The following is a 9,048-nucleotide window of genomic DNA, read 5'->3' as shown; positions in this document are numbered from 1 at the left end:
GATGAAGATGCAGGTGCTTTTCAGAAGGTTGATGTAGCAGTAAATGTCAAATAAAGCTCTTGGGGTTTGAACATGGTCTCTGGAGACAGAGCTGCTCTATTCTGAGAGGATCACAATCACTCCACCCTGACAATGCAAATGGGGTTTTCAGTCTCACTCTCTGATTGGTTACATGATCTGGACTGGAACACTTTCACTTCTGCTTTAGTGAAGCAGCGCAGACAAACTGATCATTTCATTTTGTTTTATGAGATAATTAACTTATATATTAAAATGGCATCATAAATCATATAAAAACATTATCACAAATCAAGAATGTAAAAGTTTCTGTGTCTCAAATGGAAAGCATCACGTCCAGACAGCAGAAGTGACTGAATGCAGTCTATTCAGTTTGATTGACAGGGATCATATTTTACACCTAAAACATGATGATCATATTTTGTGTGCAAAAATCTAAATTTGAAAAGTAATTAAAGCTGTCAGAATGAATGTTGTGGAGTAAAAAGTACAATATTTCTCTCTGAAATGTAGTAAAGTAGAAAGTGGAATGAAAAGAAAAGACTCAAGTAAAGTACAAGTACCTCAACATTTGTAAGTACAGTACTTGAGTAAGTATACTTGGTTACATTCCACCACTGGTCATCACACAAGGCATAATACATGTATTAGCACTTTGTATCCATTAAAACAAGTTATAGCATCAGATAGTGAAACAGAAATAAAGGTTTATTTAAATGGGTCTATCTTTTCAGTTTTATTGAAATGTATCGTATAAAATAAATATATGATTGTGTCAGCTTCGAGATCTATACACTATTATGTCAGTATACACTAATAAAAATCCTATCCCTTATACATGTAATGAAATTTACAAATAATATAATAATTACCAGCAGCATTGTGCAGCAGGAGCCCAGAGCATTGTAGCCTCTGCCATTAGTTGAGTTTCACAGCCGTCTTTATATTGCTCCCGTTGTCAGTCGTTATAGTCACCTGATGCTCTGGACACAACCCCCATGAATCCAGGGCATCCCTTAGGCCAGGGGTGTCAAACTCAGTTCCTGGAGGGCCACAGCCCTGTAGAGTTTAGCTTCAACCCTAATTAAACACACCTGATCAGCTAATCAAGTCCTTCAGGCTTATTTGAAAACTGCAGGTGTGTGTTTGTTGAAGCAGGGTTGGAACAAAACTCTATAGGGCTGTGGCCCTCCAGGAACTGAGTTTGACACCTGTGCCTTAGGCCAACAGAGATGTTTTGGCCTGTGTGGTCCTCGGGGAAGTAGGAAGTCTGAAGGCATTTGCTGACGAGCTCGTACTCGGGCGTAATATAGTGCACAGTGAGACTTATGTACGGTTCTGTAGTGCGGCTGGACCACAGGTCGGTCGTGGATGAAACATATTCAATCTTTCCGACTCCAAACTCTGCCTGCACCGCCTTTCTGCACTGTTCATACAGTTGTGGGATAGCTACCTGTGAGAAACAGATGCGGGATGGGATTTGGGAGCGTTTCTCTAGTACATTCAGAAGCTTCTTGAAGCCTTTCTTTTCCACTGTGTGGATGGCATCATATCTTTGGCCAAATAGTAAGTTACAGAATTTGTGATTTCGGTATGTCTCTTTGAGTTCTTGTTTGGCTAGCTCTGGCGTATTAACGGCAACAGGTTTTTCTGGGGTAGTATCATGCCCTCATCGTAAAGTGGCTTGTGGTGGTTCTCAAGATGTGAATATAGGTTTGTTGTATTGCCTTTTGTGCAGCTTACCACCATTCGACATGTTTTGCATAGTGCATTAGCCTGTGCAACATCTGTTAGCTTAAAGCCAAAGTATGTCCAAGCTACCGAGGAGGCATTACTTTTGACCACTAAAGTTTCCTCTTCAATCTCTGTTATTTCGTCTTCTCTCTGAGCAACACTCATTTTCTTACTTTTGTGTTCTTTCTTTTGCTCCACTGGCTCCCTTCTCTCTTTCTTTAGGTCCCTCTTTTCTTTCGCTTAGTTTGGTTGTCTCTGTCTATTTCTTCACTGCTTTATGTTCCTGTGGAGGCTCCACGCAGAGCTTTCGCCGTATGTAAGTGTCCTGATGTGTATACTTGTGTGCTGGTGTGTGCGTCGAGTCGGCAAGTGTGTGTGTGTGTGTGTGGGGACTGTGTGGTAGAGCGAGGGAGAAGTGAGAGAGTGACGGCGATTAGCTTTGGAGCGAGTAGCGACTCTAGAGTCATATTGAGAGAAACGAAGTGTCTCCCCTGTTCTTTCTGACCACTGTGGGAAATCTGTAGCATGAAGAGTTAACCCTCTCCTTGATTTCATGTTGTTTATGGAGAAGGAGAACCAGGAAATGAGTCGGGGGAAATGCAACGCTACCAAGCGACGTGTATTTTTCGTGAGGTGCATGTCGGACGGGACATATCATAAAAAAAAAATATCGCACAATTATCTCAAGACTTTCGATATAATATCGGGCAGCGCGACATCGCGATAATGATATTGAGTCGATATATCTTGCAAACCCTAATATATATATATATATATGCCCCTTTTTTACATTTGAGCCCCTGCCCCTGAGGAACTCTCTGCACGCCCCTGTTACACGCAGGACTGAAATGATGGCTACAAAGAAGTCTCTAAGGTTCATTTTGCTCATGGCTTGTCTTGAAAAACGAAGAGAATGTGACTGTTTTCGTAGGAGAAGTCACACTGCAGGACTGCAAGAAAAATCTAAATGGAAAAAAAAAAAATTTGGAATGTGGGAAAAAATAAAACAGTTTTCATACAAGCAGCTTTTTGGTGCATTACCGCCACTTTCTGCTCCGGACGGTGACATCACTTATGTGGCGGGAATGGGCTTCCACATACTAGACGTGTTTGGTGGATTTTGTTTTTCAACTTTTTATTTATTTCATGTAAATTACTATAAATAAATATATAGAAAAACAAAACATAATTGCTGCATTTCTCACTCATTCTTTATACTGTACAGTCAGTAAAATGAAAATATCCTATTCTTAGCATATCATGAATATTAATGTGAAAAAAATCATTCAAACTTTAAAGATAAAGGTTCATAATTTGTGTAATGCTCCTGTTGTTAGTGTTTTTTAGTTCAGTGTGTTATGAATGACATGTATGTTTTCTGAATGAGAATTGTTACCAGTGTTATGGAGGAATGAGCTTATTTTGAGACATATATGAAGTGTTTTGTTGGTCTGAATGAGATTAACTCTTTGGCCAAGATTCATGTTAGTAATACAGACTGTATGAAGAGTTTTGAAAATGTGGCTTCAGTATTAAACAATAATAACTAAACAATGCTTGTTAGCAATAAAAAAAAAATACTACCAAATTTGTATTAGGGTTAAAAGCCCTTGCTGAAGTTGTCTTTAAATGTGTGAAGGTGTTGTGCTGTTTTTTCTCTCCTCCTGCCACATTTAAGCAGTGTCACATGATCAAGAGTGCAGTTATACTGAATATCAGCACGCCTGTGATTCTACCATAGACATGAAGATCAGCACGACTGTGAATGTGATATTACTTTATATAACAGTTCTATAAGCAATAACTTTCTAACTTTCCTTTCAGACAAAATCTGATTAGTTAGTATGTATATTATTTCCACGACCACTGATGAATGAAACCACTGAGATCAATCCTGGAGTGAGAGAAAACACATTAAAAACAACTGGTGTTTCTGCTTCACTCCGCATCGCTCTCATACTGTGATCTGAAACACTGACAATAAAACATCCCAGTGCCATAATCAATATCAGCACTAACTCTTATTTTTATATCAAATATATTACTACCGATAAATGTATATTTACTCAATGAATTCATTATTTTTTTTAATCTTTAGAAGCTTTGATATTGATAAACAACATTGATATTGTGTAGTTTGTGATCCTCCATCAGCAGCTGCAGTTTCTCTCAGCTGTATCAGTGCAGTCACTGTGACGTCTGACTGACAGAGGTTTTTGTACGACTCTTTATCACTGTGTGAACACATAGCCACTGTGATAACTCTGACAGTAATAATCTCCTGTATCTTCAGTCTGGACTCCACTGATGGTCAGAGTAAAATCACTGTAAGATCCACTGCCACTGAATCTAGATGGAGTGTTTGACACTCTTTGGTTTGCAGACTGAATCAGGAGTTTAGGAGCTTCTCCAGGTTTCTGTGAGTACCAGGCCATACAAGTATATGAACCTGTACAGTAATCGCCCACTGCTGTGTTTGTTTTGCAGTTTATAGAGACTGATTCACCAGTTTGAACCGTTTTTACAGAAGGAGTCTGAGTCACAGTCACCTGTCCACTGAAACCTGATAGAAATAGTGAGAGTTAGAAAAGCAGCATGACTGTTGATGATATTATAATAGTTCAATTTAACATGTTCTTGAAACATTTACCTTCAATGCACAGACAGAGAGTCCAGATGAAGATGTTGATTGTGTTCATTGCTGTAGTTTAGTCTTGTGTGATGATGAAGATTGTGTTCTGCTCTCAGTCATGAAGTGTTAAACTCACAGCACTATAAACACTCTCAGAGCACTGAAGCATGTGCTGACAATGCAAAGTGACTCTCTCTATTTAAATCATTATCCTGAAGACTGTAGATCAGTCACAAACACATTATCAAACAACTTCCTCATGTTGAGAAATGCCAAGCTATTATACACACATTTCTGAAGAGTCTATTGACAGAATCATACATATTATTGATTCAGACATTATTAATATTTAAATTGCACTCATTTAACAACTGACGAGGAAACTATTGATTTGAAGACATTAATATTAAATATTAATATATTAATTATATTAAGTTGCTGTAAAACGTTGAATTTTCATATAGCTACCAGTCGTGCTTCATTAAGCACACACACTTCTCAAGATTTGTTAAACAACAGCATTGCTTTAACTGTGTACAAACATCTGATAAACGTTTGTTTAAAAAAGTGCAGATTCACTCGTAACCAAATGCAACATAGACGTTTCCTAAATGTGTGTTTAATATTTGACAGACGCAGTGAAGATGCTCGAGATGAAATATGAGCCATCTGATGAGTGAAGAAAATAAAGAAAAGTCAAAGTAAATATCAGAATATTTATGAACCATTTACAATTAAGCTGTGTGGAAAAGTATGAAAATATAATTTATTTGTGTGTGTTTAGGATGCATGAAATACAGCTGAAAATAGCCTTGGCAAGACTAAGGATTTGGCATTTATTCCGATTTGGCATTTATTCCAAAAATATAAAACAAAATAATTTCCATGACAGAATGCTATTAAATCATAGACTGTAAAAAATATGGACAAAGCGTCTGTGACGTCACCCATAGACTTTCTGAAGAACGGTTTTGAAGCCGTTTATGGGGGGTATGGGCGGCGCCATCTTGGAAAATCTTGGGAAATCCTAACCCCGCCCACCTTCTGACGCAGCGCGCGTCACTCAGCTCGCTCTGCTACTCCGGTTATCTCTGTGTATATTTTAGGCAACGAACTATGTTATAAAACACCATACTAACTCTTTTCGTTTTCATTTAAAGAAATCTTAAACATTATAGCCACACAAATGTGGTTCAGGCAACGCGTATTGATTATATTCACTGCACATAACGTTTGCCTATTTATGAAAAAACAAAATATAAAACACAAACCTGCCTCTTTTCATTTTAAATATAACATAAAAATATTAAACATTTTATGGTCCAGGCAATATGTGCATTTGTACTAAACAACAGATTTTGCAGTAAACAACATTACAGATCATATTCGTTGTATTAAAATTTAAAATGACAAAACTCAACCCAGTCTCTTTTTGTTAAATTTCAGTTTTATCAATATTAGCCATTATAAAAGTATAAGTAAAAGGTATAAGAAGCTATACAAATAAAGCAAACAATTCAGTCAAACATACAAAGTCAGCGCTCTAGTCTAACCATATATCGGTAAAGTTAAATAGCTTATAAAGTTATGAAACTTCCCCTCAGCCAAAACGATTGCCCAGGGAAAAAATTATAGATTCACAAGACCAAAAATCGCCCATTAGATATAGACAAGATGAATTATATATCATGTTAACCACTACAGAGACGCCAGAGTCAGCGGCATTGGCGGCAAACCTCAAAACGTCTAGCCGAGGAAAGCCTGCTCCAGGCGGGGGAAAAATGAACGCCGAGCGCCCGGTCATCGCTGGATCAACTGGATAAAATTTTCATAAATCTTTAAATAAACCACAGATTTGAGCTTTAAACAACTACATTCTCGCCTGAAAAACTCTTAAAACTACATTTCATGATACAGAAACAGTAGTATTATATGTCAACTGTATTAAAAAATGGTGCTTCTTATGTTGTCATTCTCCGTGGCGCTGCCTTGTCAGCTGTCAATCAAGATGTCAATCAAAGTTAACCACGCCCTTATTGTCATACATTTTATATCTAAATACAATCTAAACTAACGAGTTAGAAAAAAATTCACCCCCCTCACAGTTGTCAGGCACTCGGAAGCTATCGAAAAATACAATAAAAGTCCATGGGACCAACCTGTAAAAACATGAATTTATGCTGTGAAAACGGACATTTTAACATGGGGTGTATGGACATTTGCTCCCTTTTGGGACCTCCCTCTAGCGGATTTTCGATGTATTGCAGTTTTTCGCACTTCCGGGTAGGCTTCATTTTTCAGATCAGAATGTTGCCGCTTGTATTAAACACAATAAAATTGTTGTATCTTGATTCAGCAATATGTAAACAGTTAACTTTAGGACATCAACGTAGAGACGAGGTAAGTAGAATTAATTAACTTCTTTATTTTACACTATTTCACGAACTCATATCAACCATGACTAATCTCACTTCTCCTTCTTCTTTTCCTCTTTTTCCTTCTGCCCCCACTTGAACTCACTAGTGCCCTCTAGTCAATTACACAGAACACAACATTCCCCCCTTACATAAAGTCAGTAGGTGACTTATTCAGTATTTAACCCGTAAGGCCGTATGTTTTAAGACATCAGCAATGCAATAGTAACACATTCTGCATTACTATAAGTCATTATTTAAACCTCTTGATTAACCTATGCAGTATTATTTAGAAATGCCATTCTAGATACCAATCAAGTACTTTAACACAAATGTGTGTAACTCTAAAAATGTTTTTTTTTTTTTTTTTTACTATCATGTTTTCTTTTGACTTCACTACTTTATGAAGTCTTTCATCCACACTGGTGGTTTAACAACTCTTTCACTCCTCCTGAGAGTGACTGGGTGGTTTTGAGCAGGCAGATTGGATCCCTGAACAGTGTTTTCAGTTTGATCTGGGAATTTAGTCAGTCTCAGTCTATTCCATTTCTTTCCATCGCTAAGCACGAATGAACTTGGTCCGATCTTTTCACGAATCGACAAAGGTAAGGTATACTTAGGGTTTCCTTTAGGAACATGACCTGGCTTTCTGACTCTTACTTTTTCCCCGACCTTGAAAGAAACAGGAGAGGCTCTCCTCTTACTGTCTGTGTATTTCTTACTTGTCTCCTGTCTTTCTTTGACAGCATCTCGTACACCAGCACATTTTACACTTTTCCCCCTCACCGGAAAAATGTCTACCTTCGTTCTCATTTTACGGTTATGCAAAAGTTCAGATGGGGATACACCGGTAGTAGCATGAGGAGTAGCACGGTAACTCTGAAGAAACTCAACTACTGACGGTCTCTGCCCTGCAAGGACTGCGGCAACCATTTCCGGTTCCTCAATGTGCTCAGTTGTTACTGGTAAGGGTATTCTTGATGAGCAATCTGCGGCCTGGTTTTGAGCACCAGGGCGGTATTCAATGTCATACGAAAAACACAGCAACCGGGCTGACCACTTGGCTACTCTCATTCCAGCACGTCCAATTCCTTTTGTAGCCAGCAAAGTAGTTAATGCTTTGTGGTCAGTACGTAACGTGATGACCCATAAGTATGGGCGCCATTTCTCTACAGCGAACACGCAAGCTAACGCCTCTTTTTCCACTGTAGAGTATTTTCTCTCTGCCGCGCTAAGCGTACGTGAAGCAAAAGCGACAGTGTGTTCTACACCATCTGCATGGAGTTGTGTCAGTACTCCCCCAAGGCCATAGTCCGAAGCATCAGTTGATACGATCGTAGGAAGAGAAGGGTCAAAACGTGCAAGCACTGGGCTCTCCACAAGTATAGCTTTCAGTTTGTTAAAGCATCGGTCTGCTTGTGCAGTCCATTCGAACAAAGTTTCAGAAGCATTTCTCAGAAGAGCACGTAATGGTTCCACTTCCGTGGCAAAGTTTGGGAAGAATTTACTATACCACAAGATCAATCCAAGGTAAGAACGAAGAGGCGATAAGTTGTGTGGAGTAGGAGAATCGACTATAGCTTCGATGTGAGCAGTATCTGGTAAGATTCCTTCTTTTGAGATCACGTGACCCAGGAATTTGAGGGAGGTCTTGTTGAATGTGCATTTCTGCATGTTCAGTGTCAAAACCAGCATCTGCCAATTTCTGAATGACAGTGTTAAGAGTTTTGTCATGTTCACTCTGTGAAGCAGTGTAAACTATTATATCGTCCAAATAGTTTCTTACACCTGGAACACCTTTTAGCACCGTCTCCATCATTTTCTGGAAAGCTGAAGGAGCAGAAGCTAATCCGTAAGGAACACGATGGAATCTGAAAAGACCATCATGTGTGATGAAGGCAGTTAAGTCACGGCTGTCAGCATGTAAGGGTAGTTGATGGTACGCGCATGTTAAATCAATAGTTGAAAATACAGCTGCACCCCTCAACAGTTCCTCCATATGGGGTAATGGGTGTTTGTCAACTAGTAGTGCTTTGTTCGGTTCACGAAGATCAACACAAAGTCGAATTTTTCCTCCTTTTTTGTAGTGACTACTATTGGCGAAACCCAGGGAGAAGCATCAATTCGCTCGATAATACCTTGATTCAGCAGAGATTGTAGTTTCTCTGAGACTGCATTACGTACAGAAAAGGGAAGTCAACGGAGTTTTTGTTGAACTGGTACCGCATCATCACGAGCTTTGACCTTATG

At 38.8% G+C, this 9,048-nt stretch overlaps 1 long non-coding RNA gene across 1 annotated transcript; it reads right to left on the bottom strand.

The window, feature by feature from the left end:
• Positions 1–3,512: 3,512 nt before the first annotated feature.
• Positions 3,513–4,505, bottom strand: LOC309490942. Its single transcript, XR_014202890.1, has 2 exons — positions 4,403–4,505; positions 3,513–4,315 (listed from the first exon to the last, which is right to left on the bottom strand). It is a non-coding gene; the product is annotated as an uncharacterized lncRNA (long non-coding RNA).
• Between the last annotated feature and the right edge of the window lie 4,543 nt (positions 4,506–9,048).

Source organism: Leuciscus leuciscus, assembly GCF_965113295.1.
Source record: "Leuciscus leuciscus genome assembly, chromosome: 25".
Lineage (NCBI taxonomy): Eukaryota > Metazoa > Chordata > Actinopteri > Cypriniformes > Leuciscidae > Leuciscus > Leuciscus leuciscus.
Note: the sequence above shows the minus strand (reverse complement) of the source record. Positions and strands in the feature narration are given on the sequence as shown.